Genomic DNA, 23331 nt, shown 5'->3' on the forward strand with positions numbered 1-23331 from the left:
AAGGCTAATATTAATAGGTCAATGATACAAAAAGGGGTAATCAACTCCCATGGGCACTTTACACAAGTACATAGGCCGAGACCTAAACTTGGTCTCTTACGATCGAGTCTCTTTTCTCTGTGACCAATATTTGATAGCATATTGGGAAACCTGGTCCTTCTCATTTGATATCATGTACATCCTGACATAGTGATCAGGATCTTGCACATAGTTCCACCCCTTTAGCCATGGCAATAGAGTGTTCGTGAGGTAGCGAGGATCCTGTGATTCGTCATGCAGTTGAAATGTTGGTGGACATATCACGGTTGTACCCTGTATCATCCACCATAAGAATCGATGACCCCCTCCAATCTGGTTTCCTTTTTAAGAGCTCTGGTAATCCCTTTACAAAAACTGGTTTTGCTTTGCCACCTTGTAGCTCTTTGATATCAGTAAGTCTGAAAGGCAATTTGATGCACTCAGTTTGGAAGCATTTCTCTTTCCAGATTCAAGGGTGCATCCCGCTCAGGTAACCCTTAAGTGTAATATTCATGTTTTTGTTACTGCAGCTGGACCAGATGTAAAGGGGAAAGATGTTTGCGCATTCACGAAGAAATTGAAGCACACATAGCTTGATTATGCAAAAGGTTCCACGGTCACTGCCTCCCTTGAACACTTTTTGATAGAGAAAATCTTTGGTTCTCGGAGGGATCTCTGGATTAAGATATCTTCTCAAGAGAACCCCATTCATGTCTAATACCAGGACTTTTTGAGCAATACAGGTTGAAGGTGGCGTACCCTCTATCAGCAGAGCTGTCACAATGCTAATTGTGAAAGGCATTAGAACATCCTTCCACCCTTTTGTATAGGAACTTACATCTTGCCGTAACTCTGGCGAATGCGCTTTTTTCGGAGGCTCTGGCTGCACATCTTGCCCTAGCGGGGAATCTTTCTAAGCATCACCGATAGGGACGAAGTCTGGAGGGGCCGCTGGGTGCACATGCGTGGATGCCCCGACAGTAGGATCTTGTGATTTATAATTAGAAATTGTACCACTCTTCATGTCAGTGCCTTCCTTGCCAGGAAAATAGCCAAAGATTGTATCAGTAGGAGCAACTCCTTTGCTGTTTTTGCTGTGTTGGCAAAACCTATACGTCGTAAAGTAGACAAGATCTTCAAAACCCCTTTCAATCCTTGGGACATTACCCATTTCCACCTATTGTAGCCCAAGGGTTTGAATTCCTCTAAACAAACAGAACGCAAGATTCAAAAAGTTGCAATATTAATTTTTTAAAAAAAGAAAATGGATCTCATGTGAATGGACAAGCATCAAAAGACACATGCACCACATCACAAGTCACATAAAAAAACACTTTGACAATGAAAGAGGAACTCCAGGTTGATCCAAACATTCTATTGTTACATTACAAAAGGATTGCGGTACAAAGAATGATAGTGGTTTGATACAAAAAGAATGATACAACCAAAAAGGCTCATAGAAGGGTTGGCTATAAAGCATCACTCATGGACACTAAGTAGAGTCTAAGCCATGCATCTTCTTCCCCATGTGTTTGCAACACCTTTTTTGAGGTTTGCTCCACTTACTGCACCAGTGTCCCCATCCACAACCACATAATCCTTCTCTTTAGCACTCTTTGACCTTTGGCTGCATCCAACCTTTCATTCTGGTCTCCCCTTGCCCCCCCTGCAGGAGTAGTAACGATTAATAAACACCCTAATCAAGCCATACAGATGCAAATATCTCAGAGACTACCTAGTTATACCTGATGTCCCTTTGCATTTTTTTGCATTTCTTGCCGCTGCAAAAGCCTATGCAATATTAGAGCTTTTTGAGGGAGACTTCTCTTGGTTCACCGGTATGGATGTCAACGGTTTGCTAGGATACTGGCTCTTGAAGAGCTCCACTTCTTCCCTGACAAGTGGAGATTCCGCAAGTATTTCATGCGCAATGGGGAGCACATCACCATCCATTAATTGGGTTTCCTATATATGAGGTACATCTGTTTCTGAAACATCCCAAAAATAAACTCTAGGTGCATTATAAAAAAGAATGATAAGTAGTACTAAACAAGTGCTTCGAAGGACCCAAGGAACTGCTATTACCTTCTAGATTGCAATGTCTCTCTTCCTTATCAGAGAGAACACTCATTGTAGCGCCCACTTTGACCTCTTTGGAGACATTAGGCAAAATTTGGACTCACAAAGGGGCCGTTCAAGGAGTTTGACTTTACCTCTCTCTACCAAAACGGGCGCATGGATAAATTTTAGCAAACAAACCACAAAGTTGGCGGAGGTTTGATAGTTAGAATGTCCTCTTCAAGCTCTGTCTACTGATATATAGCACGCCATGAGATTCCTCATATGTTAGAAGATTCGTTTTTTGATTCACCTATGATGTGACAACTCTGTCGGAATCTAAGTGAACCAAAAAAAGAATCTTCTAAAATATGAGCAATCTCATGGCGTGCTATATTTCAGTCAATAGAGCTTGAAGAGGACATTCTAATTGTCAAACCTCCGCCAACTTTGGAGTTTGTTTGCAAAAATTTATCCATGCGCCTGTTTTGGTAGAGAGAGGTAAAGTCAAACTCCTTAAAGGGCCCCTTTGTGAGTCCAAATTTTGCCTAATGTCGCTTCGGTGTTTAGATCACCCTTTTCAACATCTGATCAATAGATAGGAAGCTTAGGCAACATTTATTGACAAAACCATACAAATATTGTACGAATTTCACCGAAGAGAGGGTTACCAAAATTGTCATCTGATTTGGTTGAAAGACGTGTGCCTCACTTTTTTTCTTGGAGGTAGATTCTGCACAAGCATTAGGCAATTTAGGTTATGACAAGCTAACCATCAATGGATATAAGATTATGTCCCACCATGCTAGATACCATTGCATGAGAAAGGTAGCTATGCCCAGACTGGTAGCTACCACAATACTAGTGGGTAACAACACTGTGTTGGGTGGCTCAAACCATAGTAGCTACAATTTAGCCAATACAACGTTGGTGCCTAACGATTGAATGGAAGACACATGATCATGGCAATAAAGTGGTAGTCACCCCCAACCATAGCTACCACCTTTGGAGTATTTAGCACATAAGCCACTAGCCACCTAGCCACCTACTATCCAGCCAGCAACCAAGTCAGAACTTGTGACTAGGCACGTCTGACTTGGGTGGGGTGGACCACCACCTACCATAGGTACTACCACCTTTGTAGAAGCTACCACATAGTCACTAGCCACCTAGCCACATACTACCCAGCCAACTAGCAAGTCAGCATTGGTAACTAGGTAGTGCTGAAGGGTGGCTGCCTGTGACTAGGTAGTGATGAAGGGTGGCTGCCTATGATTAGGTAGTGCTAACTAGGTAGGCACCACTCAGAAATAGCTAGCCTCACTAGCTAGCTCTGAGTAGCTAGTGGTAGCTAGTCTACAACTAGCCATCTATCACCTAGCCAGGTGCCACCTTGCCAGCAACCACCTTGCCAGTTAAGACTTGCCTAGCTAATATCTAGTATAGAATAGCTATACATGCTACCATGTAGCCAAGCACATTTCTACCACATGTACAAGAGGTACCACAATTCTCTTGGAGGGAAACTGCCAGCCACCATTAAGAAATAGGCACATAGCTACTGTCTAACAAGGTGGATACCCTTCATGTCACACTATTAGATGTCTACCCCAGTAAGAACCACTTTGGAAGCTAGTACTTGTGGAGATGCAATTATAGGCAGCCACCTTTGAGATCATGCTCATATGACACCTACAAGAATGCAGAGGCCTGAAGTTGTACTGGTAGTAGACTAATTCTACCACAAACACAACTACATCTATGTTAGGTGCCTACCCATATGTTACCCATGATGGTAATAACAATGCACATTCTCAGCCACATTCACAGATACCATATGTAAATGAGCAAAATGACCTGCTTACCAAAGTTTAAGCATCCATAAGATGTGTCGCCCCCGCTGTCTACAAACATTAATTCCTGGATATTATCTGGGATGAGATGACCACAACTTGCAGGCAAGCATTTTCCCTCTTTGCCAATAAGGTTGGCAAAACAGTTTATGTGGTAATCATGTCTGCATGGGAGTATGAATATCCCCAATGCTTCTTTGTCGTACATAAGTAGGCCACATGCATTGTAGCTATGAGGCACCTGTGATATCTCAGCATTAGGTGATGGCACTTTGGGGGGTGGAACTTGCAAATGAACCGGGATTTTACTGTGTTGCATGGCGTTTACAAAGTCGGAGCATTCAGTATGGGGAGAATTTCTTCATTCATCTCAATTTCCCTAGTAATCTCAAGTAACTTTGCACTGCAGTCATCATCCTCTACCTCAGCTTGCAAGGTCTCTAGCGTCATTTCAAGCTTGAAGACCTGTGCCTTCTTCCTTTCCACATCAGCACTATCCTGCCATGAGCTCTGTGGTGCACTTGCGGAGTGGAATGCTTCCCATCTCTATTTCTTCAGCTGCAGCTTGCTAGATTCCATTTTGGCTACAATGCTCTTAGCAAAAGCGTCCCAATTCAAAGCCCCTCTCAAATGTTCCCGATAGTCTTACTGCCTCATAATACCTTGTCTTCTTGTCGAAGAATGGACTCAGACTGCAACACCTCTTCTTGGTCCTCGTTCTCTTGTGGGTCTTCAATGATTGCTTCTTGAGGTGGCTCTCATTTGTAAGATTTTAATAGGCTCACGTGGAAAGAATTGTGCATGAGCCAATGGTTGGGAAACTTGAGTTAATAGGTCATCTCATTGATTAGCCTCAGAATCTAAAAAGGACCATAGTACCTTTTTGCTAACTTAGCATAGTAATTTTTGTGTCCTATAGGATTCTTGCCCGTTGTGTGCCTAATCAAGCCTTGGGAAACTTGAGCAAGACCCAATAATTTTTTAAAGGCTAGGGCTCTTTTGTGCTTACTAGTAGCCTTTTGCCTTTGCTGTGAGATGGATATAGCATCCTTAATCTTTTAAAAAGATTATTGCAAGTCTTAGCTATATTCATCTGCAACAAAGATCTTCCCATGTACATTGAGTAGCAGTGGACTTTTTTATCTTTCCTCTATCACCTAAAAGGTGCTTTTCCCATGGAAGTATGTAGAGTGTTATTCTAAGCATACTCCACTAAGGGTAATTAATTCTTCCATGGGCACTTTTGATCTACTTCTGTGACATAAGCTTTTAAAAGATTGAGAATTGTTAGGCTAGCTATTTCACTTTGGCCATCTGTTTGGGGATGATAGGCCGAAGAGAAGTTTAGCCTTGTACCTAAACTATCAAAGAGATCCTTCCAAAAATTACTAGTCATTCTGTGATCTCTATCCGACACTATAGACATTGGCAAGCCATGGCATTTGAAGAATTGTGATATAAAGAGGGTTCCCATTTGATGGGCTTTAATAATCTTTTGGATAGTAGATATGAAATGTGCTTGTTTGCTGATCCTGTCTACTATTGTCCATATTCCTGTATTCCCATGGATAGAATTGGGCAATGGAAAATCCAAAGATAAAATCCATGGATATGCTATCCCATGGTGAATTAGGGATTGGCAAAGGTTGAAGCATTCTAAATTTCTTCCCTCTATCAAACTTCGTCTTTTGGCATACCACACATTTTGAAACAGACTCTTGTACGTTTGCTTTCATGGAAGGCCACTAGAAATATGTTTCTATCCCTTTTAGGGTAGACTGAATCCCTCTATACCTTGCATACATTACTTTCATACATTACTTTCTCACGTAGTGAGTTAGTAACACATAGTCTATTGCCATAGAGAAGATAACCATCTTGTACGGTAAATGGTTCTTCCTTCTTTCCTAGTGCAATGGCTGAGATCACATCTCTAAAATTGGGATCGATAGCGTACTCATCTATCATAGAAGGGTGAAAGCATGTTAACCTGTCGCGCTTTTTGTGCTAGTTAGCAGTTTCAAGTTAGCACATCTTCGAAAAGTTGGGTGTCCGGTAAATTTTTTACAAATAATATCAAATTTTTTTGGAGGTTGTACATTTGGATTCCTTGTTTCAAGTGATTTCTATTGATATATCATATGTCATAGATCTTGGAGATATAGCTCAAGTTATTGTACTAGTTAGCATATGTCAAAATTGTGCTAGTTAGCATTGTCCGGGACATGAAAAAGCATGAAAAGTTAACATGCTTTCACCCAGAACATAGATCATTGTGAGTTGCTATGGATACCGCATTCACTCTCGGCCGTCTTGAGAGTGCATCTGCTACTTGATTATGCTTGCCAACAATGTGAGCAATATGAAAATAAAATTGCAAAAGGAAATTTTCCCACCTCATTTGTTTGTCAAAGATCTTGTTCTGCATCATGAAGTACTTAAGGCTTTGGTGATCCGTTCGCAGAATGAAAGGAGTACCCAATAAATAGTGCTTCCACAAATCTAGAGCATGTAAAATTGCTAAGAGTTCCTTTCCATATATGCCTAGAGCTTGCTCAGCAAGGTCGAGCCTTCAATTTTCATAGGCTACGGTGTGCCCTCCTTGGAGAAAAACATCTCCAAGGCAATCACCACAAGCATTGCATTGGATCTCAAATGGCTTTGAGAGATCCGAAGTGTAAGCACAGGTTGAGAGATAAACTTCTCTTTAAGCTTTTCGAAAGCATTGTTCTCCTTGGTAGACCATATATACCTAACATTTTTCTTGGTTAGGTCATGTAATGGTCCTACAATCTGTGAGAACTTTTCTGTGAAACTTTATAGTATGCATACAAACCTTATATAAAGCTTCTTAGTTCATGCACATTCCTTGGATTAGGCCATCCTTTTATTACCTTTAGCTTTGATAGATCCATTTGAATGCCATCTTGAGAGATAATGTGACCTAAATACTGAATCTCTTGTAAGAAAAAATCACTTTTCTTTCGATCTATATAAAGCTTATTCTCTCTAAAACTTGAAATATTACCTGGAGGTGTTGCTTGTGTTCATCTAATGCCAATTAGATAAGATGGTTATATCATCAAAGAACATTCCAATAAAGGTTTGGTGAGGCCTGAATATCTTCTCCATCAAGCGGCTAAATGTGGCTGGTGCATTGGTCAAGACAAAAGGCATGACAATGTACTCATAAAGACCAAACGTTGTGCGAAATGCGGTCTTTAGAATCTCTTGATCAACTATACTTATTTGATGATAGCCACTTTTTAGGTCATTCCTACTGAAATAGGTATACCCTTGTAACTTATCAAATAGGTCTTCTACCCGTGGAATGAGAAACCTATTCTTGATAGTGACCCTATTTAGTGCTCTGTAGTCGACACGAATACAATATGTGCCTTCTTTCTTTTGCACTAATAACACTGGTGAATAAAATGGAAATGAGTTAGGCCTAACCATGCCTTTCTCAACTAACTCATGCACTTGCAACATAATGTCCTCTTGTTGAGCTTGAGAAACTCGATAAGGAGGTTTATTAGGCGGTGAACTTCCTGGAAGAAGTTCAATTGCATGGTTGTCATTGCCTTGTTTAGGAGGTAGTTCACAAGGGATATCATCAATAAAAACATCTTGGAACCCCTTGAGAAAACTGGATAACTCTAATTCCTTTTGATTGTTTATATTTTCTTTTGCTAAAGTATTAGGTTCATTTTGAGAATATTTAACAAAAATCATGTACAAGGAAATAGAGCTCTTTATTGACTTATTGCAAGCTTGCTTATGTACAAGGGGTATGGTACTACCCAACTCCTTAGCATCTATGTACATATCTTTTTCCCTGAACCTAAAGTAGATTTGTCTTTCAGGGAGTTTAACATTGGTAGTAATGCGATCAAGCCATGGTGCCCCTAGGATTACATCCTCGTGCTTGAGAGGAGAGATAAAGAAATATTCCTTGTCCACATAGCTTTGAATATGTAGCCTCAATTTTCCAGTTAAGGGAGTGACTGTGGCTTCTTGCTCCTTAAAAGCATCATCGGCAGGTACGACATCTCCCATCTCATAGGCTTGGATTCCTAGCTTGGTCTCTGTGGATATGAAATTGTGAGTAGAACCAGGGTCAAAGAGAATAAAAGCATCATGTTCTCTAATGTTTTTCCGAGCATAGCATAGAGGAGATCCTTTGTGAATGAGCATCCTCTTCTTGAATCTCGATCAAGGCAGATCTAGGAGGCTCATTACCTATATTCTTATGGGGGCAAGCATGATAGACATGCCCTTGCTCCCCACACTTGAAGCAACAGTTATCTTTTTGATAACATTCTAGCTCTTCACGAGAGAGTTTATTTTTTCCTTTATAAACTCCCTTCTCCTTAGCTTTCTTTTTGTTGGCGTTGCCTTTGGGAGACTTTTGGATGTTGTCTTTCGCTGTAGGCTCGTTATGGTCCTTGTTTTCCATGGGCTTAAGATTTTTCTTAGCCCCTTGTTGGAAGTTGATTTGTGAAGCCACCACGGTATGGTGTATGACCATATCCTCAGTTAAACCCACACAAATTTGTTGTTTTTTCTCTCCAACATCCATCTTTTTTATGACAGTGGCGATGTAAATCTCAAAACTTGGCTATATATTTGTGAATAGATTTGTAGGCAAAGAGCTTCAAGCTTCACCATTTGGTGAGTACTTTGTCTTTGGCATCAGTAGCCAAAAACTACTTCATAATGAAAGCTCTTAAAGCTTTCCATGTTCGTGGAACTTCACCATTTTCTCATAGGCTAGACCACCATTGCCTGGTGGAATTTTGAAAATGCATAGCTACATGATGTAGCTTAGAGGACTCCGTGAAGCCCTCATCTCCAAACGCCACATTGAATTGTTGAATAAAGGCCAAGACTTTGTCCATAGCACCAGAAGTTCCACCACAGGTAAGGAAGGAGATGTTATTTCCTCCCTCTTTGAACTTTTTGAGCTTGGATGACCTCTTCCAAGTGGCATAAGATTTCCTATGGCCTCTTCTTTTAGGTGGTTCAAGAGCTGCACCATCACTTTCTTTAGAAGAGGAAGAGTATGAGGAGGATGGAGAAGAGGGTGACCTCTTTCTGGCCTTCTTCTTCTCTTGTTACTCCTTGGTGGCACCATCACTTTATTTAGAGGAGGAAGAGGATTCCGAAGATGGAGAAGAGGGTGACCTCGTTTTTTCCTCCTTCTTCTCTTGTTTTCTCTCGTCTCTCTTTGAATTATGGTGTAGAGAAGTATGAGATGGTCTTCTCCATTTAGGGGTATTGGAGAATGTTTTTCCCGTCATCTTCTTGGAGACATCTCCGCCGAGGTGGCTGGAGACTCACTTCTTTCTTGCTCTTTTGGTGGGGGATCTACCGTTGAAACTTGGGTTCTCCTTTGGGAAGGATATGTGTCATCATGTAGTAGATTTTTGACCACTTCATACGGATCCTCCTCTTTTTCCCTTATCAAAGAGAGCCCTCTTTTGGAAGTCTCACTAGGAGGCTTCCTAGGTACTCTCTGTTCTTGGTGGGGAGATTGGAGGATACCATGGGTGTGCAATCGCTGTAGCAATTCACCTTGGAGGGACGGGTTTCCCAGGGCTTGTTGAAGCTTAGAAACAGGATAGTTTATAAGCATAGGGACATCATTAGTTGCTCTTTCATTAGAAAAATAAAATCTATCAACATTCATTTCAATCTCTTTTCCTTTGTCATCCATACTAAAACATTTTCGGTGTAAACTTTTACTTGTACTTTGCCACTTTAAGCCCTAGTTGCTACTCCTTACCTTCAAAGAAAAGCACTCAAGCATCTATACTCGTGGCTCATATGTTATTAATTGAAAGGAATAGAAGAGAGAGTTCAACAGAGCCAAGATAGCACCGGTTCCTATCAAGATTCTAATATCTCAATAATGGCTAAGCCATAAGCAAGCCCTGTAAAACTCCATTATTAAGACCATAGCTCTGGACGATGTCCCTATCAACTGCATAAAGCAGGCGTGCTTCAAGGACAAAAAATCCCTATTCTACTTACTCTTCTGCAATTAATAACACCAACCATTTGTAGAAAGATTGATGACCTATCTTCTTGAGCAATAAAAGAGAAACCAATAGCTCTGATACCAATGTAACATTTAATACACTAGTAACTTGTGTGTAGTAAAAATTGATAAGATAGTGAGCATTTCATTAAGAACAAGTTCTTAATGAGAATAGATAGAGTTATTAATTTGAGAAAGAAACATTTCAATTCACACCTAGCTAATTTAGCATTGACAATACTTGAAAAGAGAGAGAAATAGAACAATTGACAACAATTGAGGACCAAATTTACATGGAGCCAGTGGTCCCCCCTCCATAAAGGCTTTGTATTATAGATGCCCCATCAAAGGAGACTTTTGTACAATACAATCTATGTGCTCCTTGATAAAACTAGTTGGTTAACTGAGGATGGAATCTTCATACACCAAATTATGTCTGAAAAACACACCTAGTGTCCCTAGCCTTAGTCCCAGGACCTCACACACCTTCAAAAAAGGTGAGAGCTAGCAGGGAATCAGGATAGATTGAGAGGAAGAAGAGGTATCTTACAAGAAATAAGTATTCTCCTCACATAATCACTCTAATATCATAGCTTAGAAGTTAGTAATTAGCATGGTAGAGGAGATGGTCATGCCATTGAAAGCTTGGCTCTTGGTTGGATTTGCATTCCATAGCCATCAAGAGTTTTTGGTGTAGGCCTGTACTTCTCTCAATGTTTGGAGAACCAAATGGAGTTCTTCTTGCACTATGAGTTGTTTGTGTATAGAAATGAGTTAGAGTAAAATGAAACCTTCTCTCTTATCTTGGTCGACCCCTCTTGCTATTTTCTCATGTTGGCATCTCATTAATTCCTGTAAATCTTAGCCAATCAGAAATTAGAATCATATTTGCTAGCCTTGTGACATATGTCCCCCTTTCTCGTTTTGTGAGATCTTTAGGTAATTAAATAATTCTATTAGAGTCTCATCATAATTCTATTAAAGCCCCTTAGAGATGAGAGCTACTAGATAAATACATTTTTTGAATCCATTCCTCACAGTGCTTATGGTTTCCTATATGGATGATTACTTTCCTACTTTCTTGAGTAATATCTTTGAAGTTGGCCATCAAGTGGTTATTCTCAAAGACACGTCATTTCCTAGAATTCCAAATTATTTTGAAGTAGCAAATGTGGATAGATTGTGTACAAATAAGAATGGCTTGGTTTTTCAAACTCTTTCCTCCCAAGGGCATATTTTTCTTGAAGAATAGGATCCTCTAGGTTATTTGTATCCATCTATATATCTACTTGTGAGGCCCCTTATAACTGGATAATGTTGTAATAGGTTAAGTCAATCCTCGCAAGTGTTTTTTGCTACTAGTTAATAGCTCATGGTTTTGATTTGGCTCTATTTTTTGGTAGTTCATGGTTGTGTTTTGTCAATGATGACTTCATAGTTTTTGTATCTTTTGGTATTCTTGGTAGTATGATGCCTTCAATACTGCCTGCTAGCTTTTGGCTACTAATTTAGGACTACTTGTATTGTTGTTGATTGGCAACAGGCTAAGTTTGATATGCTGGAGGCAACATAGAAAGAAGCACATGGCCACACCTTCTTTATGAAGGCAAATGATTGTTGATTTTAGGCTTGGGAAGAGATTAATGTTATATCCTACGTCCCATGTTGTTGATTCAATGGGTATGATCTACATATTTGGTGTGTGTTTTGCATGTGGTGAGTTGTTGGAGTCTACAAGGGTTGTTGGAAACTTATGCTCGAGTGCCGACATCAATATCTCCCCCTTTTGTTCAGTGATTTATTATAAAGCAGGGATCATTGTGCCAAACCTGTTTATACTATGGTAATATCCAAGCTGGAAAAGTATTGGGTCAATGGGCATCATAGTGTGAAGAGTAAGTATGCGCATGTTTAACAAATCATATGCTTACCTGCATTGAATGTGAGGTTGTTTGTAATTATGTGATATCTTTCTCTATTTTTATAGAGGAAGAGGATGTTGCATTGGCTAGGCCCAATAGAAGAAATACAGAGGCAATCAAGGATGGGCAAGGTGCCACAGAGTCTGTAGCAAGTTTTTTATAGGAGGAGGATGAGGTTACTGAAGAGATAGGAAATATTTCCAATTATTTGAAGTATGGTAGTGTGAAAGAGAAAGAGACTGAGAAGGAATAGCACTATGATACCATGGAGGACAGTGAAGGAAACGATGACTCCAAGGAGGACAAAGATGCTAAAAATACTAAAAGCAATGTGGTAGGTAAAGTCCCTCACACAATGAAGTTCGATGCTGTGTAATGGACTTGGCCTATTAACTTAGATTGTAGCAAAAATTAAAAAGAGAATAACATAGTGAGCATTTCATTAAGAAAATTCCTTCTTGTAGGTAGAGAGAGTGCTTGAATGGAGAGAGAAACATCCAAAATATTTCCTAGATAACATGGCATGAGAAATAACTTGAAAAAGAGAGAAGATTAGAGACATTGACAACATTTGAGGACTGGATTTATGTGAAGCCAATCCCCCCTCCAATAGGATTTTGTATTATAGATTCTCCTATCAAGAGAGACATGGTACAATACAATCTTTGTATTCCTTGTGACCTATGTGATGCAATGAATATGGCAAGCTACATGCATCATGAGCATAACATAGACTTTGAAAAAAGAATTAACTATCCCAAGCCTTAGTCTCAAGGCCTCAAACACCTTCAAAGGTGGAGACAGAAAATAGTTCCTCACTCTTCTTGCGAGCATACATAATAGCATAGTAATGAAGATGGATAAGATGGAAAGATTAAGCATTGAAGCATGGATCTTGTTTGGATTTGTATTCCATAGCCAAGAGTGTTGGTGTAGGCTCTCAACTACTCTACTAGCTTGGAGAAGAAGATGGAGCTCTTGCCCTTTTCACGTCACACAATGAGGATTTGTGTGTGTGAGAATGAGTATGAGAATTTCCAAAATCATCCCTTCTCTTGCTAGGTCGACCTCTCTCTCTCTCTCTCTCTCTCTCTCTCTCTCTCTCTCTCTCTCTCTCTCTCTCTCTCTCTCTCATCTCTGTCTTGTTTGATCCCTGTTGGCCCTTGTCGTAGGCTTGGCCAATCACCTTAGGTGGTCATTTCTAGAAATAGGGGTAGAATTTAAACAAGTGTCCTTCTTTCCCCTTTTGAAATAGAGGATTGATAATCTCTTATATAATTAATTAGTTAATTAATATAAATGCTCATTGGACCCCTTTTAAGCCTATCCAATAGGATTCAAGCACTTCGTGAGGGTAACATGGGTAGGGGCTTGACATGCATCCTTGTTGCCTCTTGGGTCTTGACTTAACTTATGTGTGTGTGTGTGTGTGTGTGTGTGTGTGTGTGTGTGTGTGTGTGTGTGTGTGTGTGTGTGTGTGTGTGTGTGTGTGTGTGTGTGCGCACGCGCGCGCATGTGTTCTCTCCCATCCCCCTAGCTTTGGGGCTCACCCCCTCCTTTTTTGTAGGGATGCCTTTGACTAATGAGATAGAAGCACCTTAGGCAGCAAGCATGACAAAGCATATCAATTTTGGGTAGTGTCCCCACAAGCAATTCAATCTGCTTAGCTGGCAAGCATGACAAGAACCTCAAGCACCTTAGTCAGCAAGCACGACAAGCACCTCAAGCACCTTAGTCAGCAAGCACGACAAGTACCTCAAGCACCTTAGTCACAACAAGAATAAAAATCACCTCAAGCTTGGGCTAGGCTTTTAATACTAACCATTGGAGGTATTTAATGAAGCTAACCCTAAGGGATTTAAGCTCCATTAACTAGCCTTGCTCTTTGATAGATCATCTCTCATTTGGATCCCTTTACCATTCACCCCATGTTGAGATAGACCCCTAAGCACATGTCTATATTCTAGCCCTTGTTCACGTCTATTCTCCCACATTAAATGATCAGTTTAATACGAGAAAATCATTTGGGTTGGTTAGATATGAGATTTTATGACTTACCTCTCTCTTGAAGTCATAGTCGTCCTTGACTATGAGGTAGAAGAGATAAAGCCTTAGTCTTTAGTTAATGTTTCTTAGTGGGTAGAGGATTCCATTTTACCTATGAAAACATTCCAAGATGGATGACTAATCTAGTTGGTGCTTGGGAGACATAGCTTCCGCAACAACCATGTCTGCTCTTTAGTCAACTTCTTTCTCCCAAAGTAGAGTGACCAATTATACTTGGTGTTTGATGAGAGTTCGTCACCACAAACATGATCTTAAGCATGCATACTATTTAAGTTTGTGCACAATAAAAAGAGAACTAGTCTTATAAGACAAAAAGTTGGTCATTCAAAAGAAATTTGTACATTTGATTACTCTAATGTAGCGTTGTAAGCATTGACAAGGTTCATACTATCCTTAAGTTGTGTTCCTTGCTTCCATCTAGCACCTTCAAAAGGATAGTTTTTTATCTTAATAAGATACCGTCGGATAATCTTACCATCTTGTACTACCTTGTCTTCATGCCAAAGGATAGCTTCGGGATGTAGCACCTCTTCTTGGTCTTTGATTTTGGGAGGGTCTTCAATAATTGGTTCACTTGGTGGCTCTCCTTTGTAGGGCTTAAGTAGGCTCACAATGAAAATCATTGTGTATGAGCCAATGGTTTGTAGCTTGAGTTGATAATCCATCTCATTGATTGGATTCAAGATTTGGAAAGGACCATACTATCTTTTTGCTACTTTAGCATAATACTTTTGATGCCCCGTAGGATTTTTCCCTGTCGTTTGGCTCAATCAAGCCTTGGGAAACTTAAGACCCAATCATTTTCTTTGAGCATTAAGGCCCTTCTATGATTTTCCACAACAACTTTTTTCCTTTATTGAGAGATGGATATAGCCTCCTTGATCTTTTGAAAAAATTTTATCACGACTATACTCATTGGTAGCAAAGATCTTCCCATGTACTTTAAGTCGCAAGGGATCTTAAGGTCTTCCCTCAATGATTTCAAAAGGTGCTTTTCCCATAGAAGTATGGACAATATTATTGTACTCATACTTTTCCCATTGTGAGAATTGATCTAATTCTGTAACATAAGTCATTAGTAGATCAAGAATTGTAAGATTAGCTATCTCACTTTGGCCTCCGTTTGTGGGTAATAGGCCGAAGAGAAATTCAATCTTGTTCCTAGATTTTCAAAGAGACCTTTCAAAAAACTATAGGTCATTCTAGGATCTCTATCTGACATGATGGATGTTGGAAATCCATGGTTTTGAGACTCTGAGATATAAAGAGAGTTTCCATTCAGTGTGCCTTAATAGTCCTTCTGCAAGGAATAAAGTGTGCTTGCTTGCTAAACCTGTCGACTATTGTCCATATTCCCATATTCCCATGGATAGACTTGGGGGTCCAAAGATGAAATCCATGGATCATTACTCTCCCATGGTGAATTAGGGATTGGCAATGGCTGGAGTCATCCAGGTTTCTTTTCTCTATCATACTTGGTCTTTTGACAAACCACACATTTTGAAATATACTCTTGTATGTCACTTTCATGTTAGGCCCATAGAAGTACGTCTCTACTCCTCAAAGAGTAAGTTGAATGCCTCTATGCCCCGCATAGGGAGGAGCATGGGATTCATACATAAACTTCTCTCAAAGGGGGTGGGTAACACATAGACTATTGCCGTGGAGAAGATAACCATCCTGCAAGGTGAATGGTTCCTCTTTCTTCCCCAAAGCAAGGGCTGACATTATGTATTTAAAGTCAGGGTTAGTAGCATACTCATTTATCGTAGAAGATAGATCATTGTGAGTTGCTATAGACATCGCATTAACTTTTGGTCGTCATGAAAGTGCATCAACTACTTGATAGCGCTTTCTAGCAATGTGAGCAGTGTAAGAATAAACTTGTGAAAGAATTTTTTCCCACATCATTTGTTTGTTGGAAAGCTTGGTTTGCATCATGAAGTACTTGAGACTTTGGTGGTCTGTTGGTAAAATAAAGGGAGTCCCCAATAGATAGTTCTAACATGTGTCAAGGGCATGTAGAACATCTAAAATCTCTTTCTCATAAATTCCTAAGACCCGTTAACCCGTATTGAGCCTTCAGATCTCATATGCTATGACATGCTCTTCTTGAAGCAAGACTACTCCAAGGCAATCACTACAAGAATCACATTGGACCTCGAATGACTTTGAGAGATCCAAAAGTATGAGGATTGGTTGGGAGGTAAGCTTCTCTTTGAGATTGTTAAAAGCATTTTTCTCCGTATAGCAGGCCATGAATACTTAACTTTCTTCTTGGTTAATTCATTTAATGGTCCTCCTATTTGAGAGAAATCTTCTATTAAGCGTCTATAGTATGCACTTATACCAATAAATGTTCTTAGCTCATGTAGATTCCCTAGATTATGCCATGCTTTTATTACCTCCAACTTAGATGGATCCATTCAAATACCATCTTGAGACATAATATGACCTAATTATTAAATCTCTTGAAGCAAAAAATCTATTTTCTTTTGATTGAGAAAAAGCTTGTTCTCCCTCAATGCTTGAAAAACCACCCGGAGATGTTTCTTGTGTAATGCCTCCAATGACTTGGAGTAAATGATAATATCATCAAAGAACACTCCAGTGAATTTGCGGTAGGGTCTTAATATTTTCTCCATTAGACTATTGAACATGGTTGGTGCATTGGTCAAGCCAAAAGGAATGAGTAGATATTCATAAAGGTCAACCATTGTACAAAACACGGTCTTTAGGATATCTTCATCTAGTATCCTTATTTGATGATATCCACTTTTAAGGTCAATCCTATTGAAGTAGGTAGATCCTTGTATCTTATCAAGCAGATCCTCAACCCAAGTCAAATTTTTTTTTTTTTGATAGTGATATGGTTTAGTGCTCGATAGTCCATACGCATGCGGTATGTACCATCTTTCTTTTGCACTAAAAGGATTGGAGAACAAAAGGGAGAGGATCTAGGCCTCATCGTCCCTTTGTCTACCAATTCTTGTAGTTTTCTCATGATCTCCTCTTTGTTGAGATTGGGAAACTCGATAAGGAGGCTCGTTAGGTGGTGAGGTTCCTGGTAGGAGCTCAATTTGATGGTCATCATCCCCTCTTTTTGGAGGTAATTCCATAGGGATATCATCAATGAATACATCGTGGAATCCTTTTAGAAACATAGACAAATATAACTCTTCTTAATTCCTACCATTTACATTTGATGAAACATTAGGATCTTTTGGGGACTCTTTGACAAAAATCATGTACGTAAAATTGATCTTTTCATTTATTTATCAAAAACAGGAGGATTTACAAGTGGTATAGTACGACCAAACTCACTAGCATCTATATACATGTTCTCTCTCATGTAGGTGAAGTAGATTCTCCTTTCTAGGAGCTTCATATTGGCATCCATGCGGCTGAACCATGGTGCCCCTAGGATAGCATCCTCATGTTGGAGAGGAAATATGAAAGATTCTTCTTCGTCAACATAGCTTCGGACATGAAGGCTCAAATCCCCAATCAAGGGAGTAATAGAAGCTTGTTGTCCCTTGAAGGAGGTATCGACAGCTACAATATCTCCCATCTCATATCGACAGCTCTAGGAGTCTCATTGCAAGCATTTCTCTTGGGGTAAGAACGATAGACATATACTTGCTCCCCACACTTAAAACATTTATGGTCCTTGCAGAAAGCTTCAAGCTCTTCAAGAGAGAGTTTGTTTTTACCTTTGGAAACTCCCTTCTCCTTGGACCGATTGTTGTTGTTGTTGTTGTTGGAATTGCCTTGGAAAGAATCCTGGGCATTAGTTTTCCCCTTTGCATCACTTTTGTCTTTGTTTTCCATGGACTTGACATTCCGTCTAGCCCCTGGTTAGAAATTGATGCGCAAAGTAACCATGGTGTGGTGTATTACTTCAACGATAGAACCACGCTATTGAGAGCTAATGTACTTGGCCATCTCTTCAGGTAGTCCCACATAGATTTGTCGCTTTTGCTAGACGAACTCTATCTTTTCAAAGACAGTAGCCTTGAGATGTAAATCCCAAAGCTTGTTGACATATTTGTGGATAGATTTATGAGAGAGAAGCTTCAAACTGCACCATTCAATAAGCACTTTGTCCTTTGCATTGCTTGTCAGGAATTACTTGATTATGGAAACTTAAAGAGTTTTCCATGTCTTTGGGGATTCGCCATCACCACCAAGGCTAGCCCACCATTGACAAGCCCATTTTAAAATTTCATAGCTACATGGCGTACCTTTGAGGACCTCTGTAAAGCCCTCGTCTCCAAAGGCCACATCAAATTGTTGGACGAAGGCCAATACTTTGTCGGTAGCACCCAAGGTGTTGATGCCGATTTTCAAAAATCAAAGAAAAAAAAGGAAAAAGGTTATTTTTCCTCTACCAGAGCCTTGGCGACACTGTCGAAAGGCTCGGCAATGCCTGGTCAACCTCACGGCCTTGGTTTTTATTGGAATGGCCTTATCACATGCCCCCCCCCCCCCCCCTTGATTGGCCAACCTCACGGCCCTAGCTCGTCCATACCCCAACCTAGTAGGCCGCCATCTCTCTCTCTCCCTCTTGTTTTATTCCCCTGGCGGGCCGTCGTAATTCTCTCTCTTCTTCACTATCTCTCTCTCTCCATGTCTTCCCCCCCATCGATCTAGCTCTCTTCCCCTCTCCCGGAGAAAAGGCCCCACGGGCATTGAATGAAATATCCCACTCTCTCTCTCTCTCTCATTTTCTCTACATACCTCCCTCTTCCCCTCTCTCCATTCTTGGCGAAACACTTTGTCTCCCTCATCCATTTCAACCTCTCTCTCTCTCTCTCTCTCTCTCTCTCTCTCTCTCTCTCTCTCTCTCTCTGTGTCGCTCACAGCCAACAAGGCGGCCACATGCCCGCAGGTGGCCCCCGGTGCTGTTCATCACATCCCATGCAGGTGGCCCAACCATCTTCTCTCTCTATCTCCCTCGTGGCCTACAAGAAGCCAATATCTCTCTCTCTCTCTAATATTCTCCCTCTCTTACCCACACCTTGTTGACCCTCAATGACCCCCCCAACCTTACTTTCCACCCTCGGCCAGGAGCGGACTTGAGTCCCCCCCCCCCCCCCCCCCATCCTCTCATACCCCCCCCTCTCTCTCACTTTCTCTCTCGTGCTCCCTCTCTCAGCCGCATACAAACTCTCTCTCTCCTTTCTTCTTATCCACACTCTCACCATCACCCCCCTATCTTCACCTCCCACTATTTCTCTCTCTCTCTCTCTCTCTCTCTCTCTCTCTCGGTCCCGCAAGCCATGGAAGGAATCCACTAGCTCTCTCTCTCTCTCTCTCTCTCTCTCTCTCTCTCTCTCTCTCTCTCTCTCTCTCTCTCAGTCTCTCTCTCTCAGTGCAGCCGTTTTTTGACCTAGTAGACAGCAGTCCACTCTTTTGATCATAACTTCTTCATCCGAACTCCGATTTGGGTGATCTATAGCCTCAATCGAAGAGCACGAAGTCCTCTACGCATTGATGTAAAGACAGAAATTTCCAGAGTTATGGAAGGCGTTTCTGTAGCAGCATTTCCGAAGTGAACAGGTTCAACAAAATTGATTCTCATCTCCTATTTTACCTACAATGTCTTCCGGCACTCGCAAGGGTTCTTCTTCTTCAACAAGATCCACAACCATTGTGGAAAGTGATCCAAAATCTCCTAAGTATGGAGATAGCAACACAACCACCCAACCAACGACATCGGAAACCATGATCATGGCGTACTTAGTATCATTGCAAGAGACCGTAAACAAACAAGGCGAAGACTTACGAGCACTTGCAATGGAGAATGGCACACTAAGGGTACTTGTGGTTGAGAATGAAAATCTCAAGAGGACACTTGAGATGCAAACAACACGTTTGATGCAACTTGAAGAGGAGGTCAAGGAATGTAAACGCTCTCTTGTGGACTTGAATGCTTTGAAGGAGCGGATGAGCAAAGTAGAGCATGACCATGTATTGAAAGAGGAGAAATTTGACACTATGAGCCGGGATGTATGCGACATGAAAAATGTATGCACAAACAAGTCTTGGGCTGATGTATGTGGTAGCAATGTGGTTTCTAATTACTCACTCATGCAAGCTATGGTTCAAACAAAGAATGTTGAGAATGTGGATGTGGAGGAGTTGAAAGAACGGGAGCGACGTTCCAAGAACATTGTTATTCGTGGAATTCTCGAAGAGAAGTTAGAGACACCTCCTTCTCTTGCCATTGTTATTGAAGATTTCTTCAAAACCCACTTTGGCATGTCCGGAGTTATGGTCTATGGAGCACATAGAGTGGGGAAGCAAGGAGCTCCTCGCTCGGGAGAACGGCCAATTGTATGCACCATGCCGGATGAGACCAAGCGAAAGATTATCCTTGATAATAGTTGGATCTATTTGAGGGATACAAAATGTTTTGTATGTGAAGATCGCACTATTAAGCAACAAAATATGCGCCGCAAGGCATATGAGGAAAAGAATAATAAAAACAAGGAGATCTCTCATGAAGAAAATGTGCCCAAGGAGGAGGCAAGTCTCTCAAGCAAATAGGGATGCGTGACCTATGAGACCGAGTTACAATTGAAAATATGCTTTTGGAATTGTAATGGATACCCATGGAATGTGGGGGTTGGCATTGATGAACTAACAAGCAAAGGCGATGTTGTACTTCTTGTTGAAACTTGGGAGCATGATACACAAAGGATTGACGGCTTGGAGGATTACAATGTACATTCATTGATGTGGTCAAAGAATCTCAAGCAACGAAGAGGACAAGGAGGGTTAGCATGTATGGTTAAGAAAGGATTGGAAGATTTTGTATCAATTGTGAAAGATGACAAGTACAAACGTTATGTATGGCTGAAAATTATGACACCAAAAAGAGCACCCATTTTTGTAGCCGGTTGCTACATTCCTCATCATGATTCTCCCTTTTATGCTTTCATGGATAGAGATCAACCATTTTCTGATTTGGAAGAGGACATTGCTTATTTCAAAGGTGAAGGTGATGTTATTGTATTTGGGGATATGAATGCTCGCACAAAAACATTGCAACATGATACTCAACAATTTGATATGCCATACATTTCAAGGGAGTTGGAGGAAGTTCACTTGTATGATCGTACTTCAATGGATGAGAAAGAGCCGGATCACTATGGAAAGTTACTTTTACACATGTGTAATAGCACGGGTATGCTCATTGCCAATGGTGTATCTTTGTGGAGTGGAACCAATGGATTTACATGTAGAAGACATAATGGGGATAGTGTGATTGACTATATGCTACTCTCTGAAGCCATCATGTATCGCATAAAGAGTTTTATGTTTGGTCAATGGACCTCGGAATCCGACCATCGCACCTTATGTATTGACCTTTCATGTGGAGAAGCAACTAAGCATGATAATCTCAGCCAAAGGAAAGAGAAGTTATCACTATGTATGGATTTCAAACGGGCACCAATGTACATTGAAATGGTTGAGCAAAAATTATGGATGACAAAGCTTCAATGTGATGCACCATTGGAAACTAAATGGGAAGCTTTCAAAAAAGCTATTTGTTCTTGTGCGGAAGAATGCTTTGCCATAAAGCATTTCCATGGTATCAACAAAGATAGATCACGCAAAAGGTGGTTTGATAAAGAATGTCAAGATGCTCGAAAGTCCTTGATAAAGCTTGATGCAACTATGGACAAAGACAACTATCAAAGTCATTTGCATACATACAAGGCATTGATTCAAAAGAAGAGAAGAAGATGGGAAGTAAAGCAACAAGAATTTCAAGTCTAAGAAAAGGCACATGCATGTGGAAGATTTTGGAGAAACTTGAGAGGCAAGCGGATTGAGAATTTTGGTAACTTGAGTCTAGTGGATATGTACACACATTGTAGGCAATTATATGAGCAAGAAAATACTGAAAAAATGCCATTTTATGGTTCACTCCCATGTATGCCGTCTTTTTTTACTATTGAGGATGTATGCGGTGGGCTTGAAAAGTTGGCCACTCGCAAAGCGAGAGATCTTCAAGGTATCAAGCTGGAGATGATCAAATGGACGGGAGATTTTACCCATGAGTGGATGTGTGATATGTTCAACCTTGCACTTCAACATGGTATGCCTTATGATTGGAGTACTAATTGGGTTAAGCCTTTGCATAAAGGAGGGGATGTAAAGAATGTAAGCAACTACCGGACTATAATGATTGGGTCTCTTATGGCAAAGTTGTTTGGGTGCATAATGGAAATGAAATTGAGTGATTGGGCTGAAGAGAATGACAAGCGTGCAAAGGGACAAGCGGGTTTTCGTCGATGCCATAGCACCATTGATCATCTTGTCACTCTTCGTGTTCTCATGGAGGAAAGTCGGTTGAAAGGCAAGCGATTGTATTGTTGTTTTGTGGACTTTAAGAAAGCCTTTGATATGATTCCACGTAACAATTTGTGGAGAAGGATGGAAGAACTCCAAGTGCCAAGTGAGTTTATGCTTGCGGTTTCTCGAATCTATGAGAAGGTGATTTGTCAATTGCGCATGGGAAGAGAAATTTCAAAATTTTTTGTAAGCAATATTGGGGTTAAACAAGGATGTCCATTGTCACCAACTCTCTTTGGTCTATGCATCGATCAATTGGAACAAATGGTACTTGACTTTATGCAAGAAGAAGGCATTGAAGAGGTCACTATTTGCAATGCGGTAATCATGCTTTTGTTGTATGCAGATGATGTAGTGCTTCTAGCACACACTTTAGAAGATGCACAAAAGCTTATGGTTGTCCTTGAGAACTTTTTCTTGCATAGTGGGCTGATTGTAAATGAATCCAAAACAAAGGTTATGCTTGTGAAAACCAACCATAAGGAGAAGCCATGCATTGTGTACAACAACGAGACACTTGAAGTTGTTGAGAGCTTTAAGTACCTTGGCCTTGAGGTTCCATCCAATCACAAGTGGCATGAATGTGCTATGCGTCGTTTGGAAGCGGGAAAGAGAGCATATTATGCATTTGAGAACATGTGTAATGCGGGAAACATCAAGTGTTGGGTTCTCAAGAAGTATCTTTTTGATGCATTGGTGACACCGGTTCTTCTTTATGGAGTTGAAGTGTGGGGCGGGAGCATCTCAAAGTCTACTTGGAAAGAGTTTGAGAATGTCCAAAAGCGTTTTCTTACAAACTTTCTCCAAGTTAAGACACAAACACCATATATGCTCCTACTTCTTGAGTCGGGATCTCTTCCAATTGAGGTTATGGGCATGGAAAGGGTTGTGGAGTACATGATAAAGATGCGTCAAAACCCCTCACATCGACTTCCTACAATTGCATGGGAAGCAAGCAAAAAAGTTCAAAAGACGTATAAAAGCAAGATCTTGAGCACGGGAT

This window comes from Adiantum capillus-veneris, chromosome 4 (assembly GCF_014529385.1).
Source record: "Adiantum capillus-veneris isolate H3 chromosome 4, ASM1452938v2, whole genome shotgun sequence".
NCBI classification, from domain to species: Eukaryota; Viridiplantae; Streptophyta; class Polypodiopsida; order Polypodiales; family Pteridaceae; genus Adiantum; species Adiantum capillus-veneris.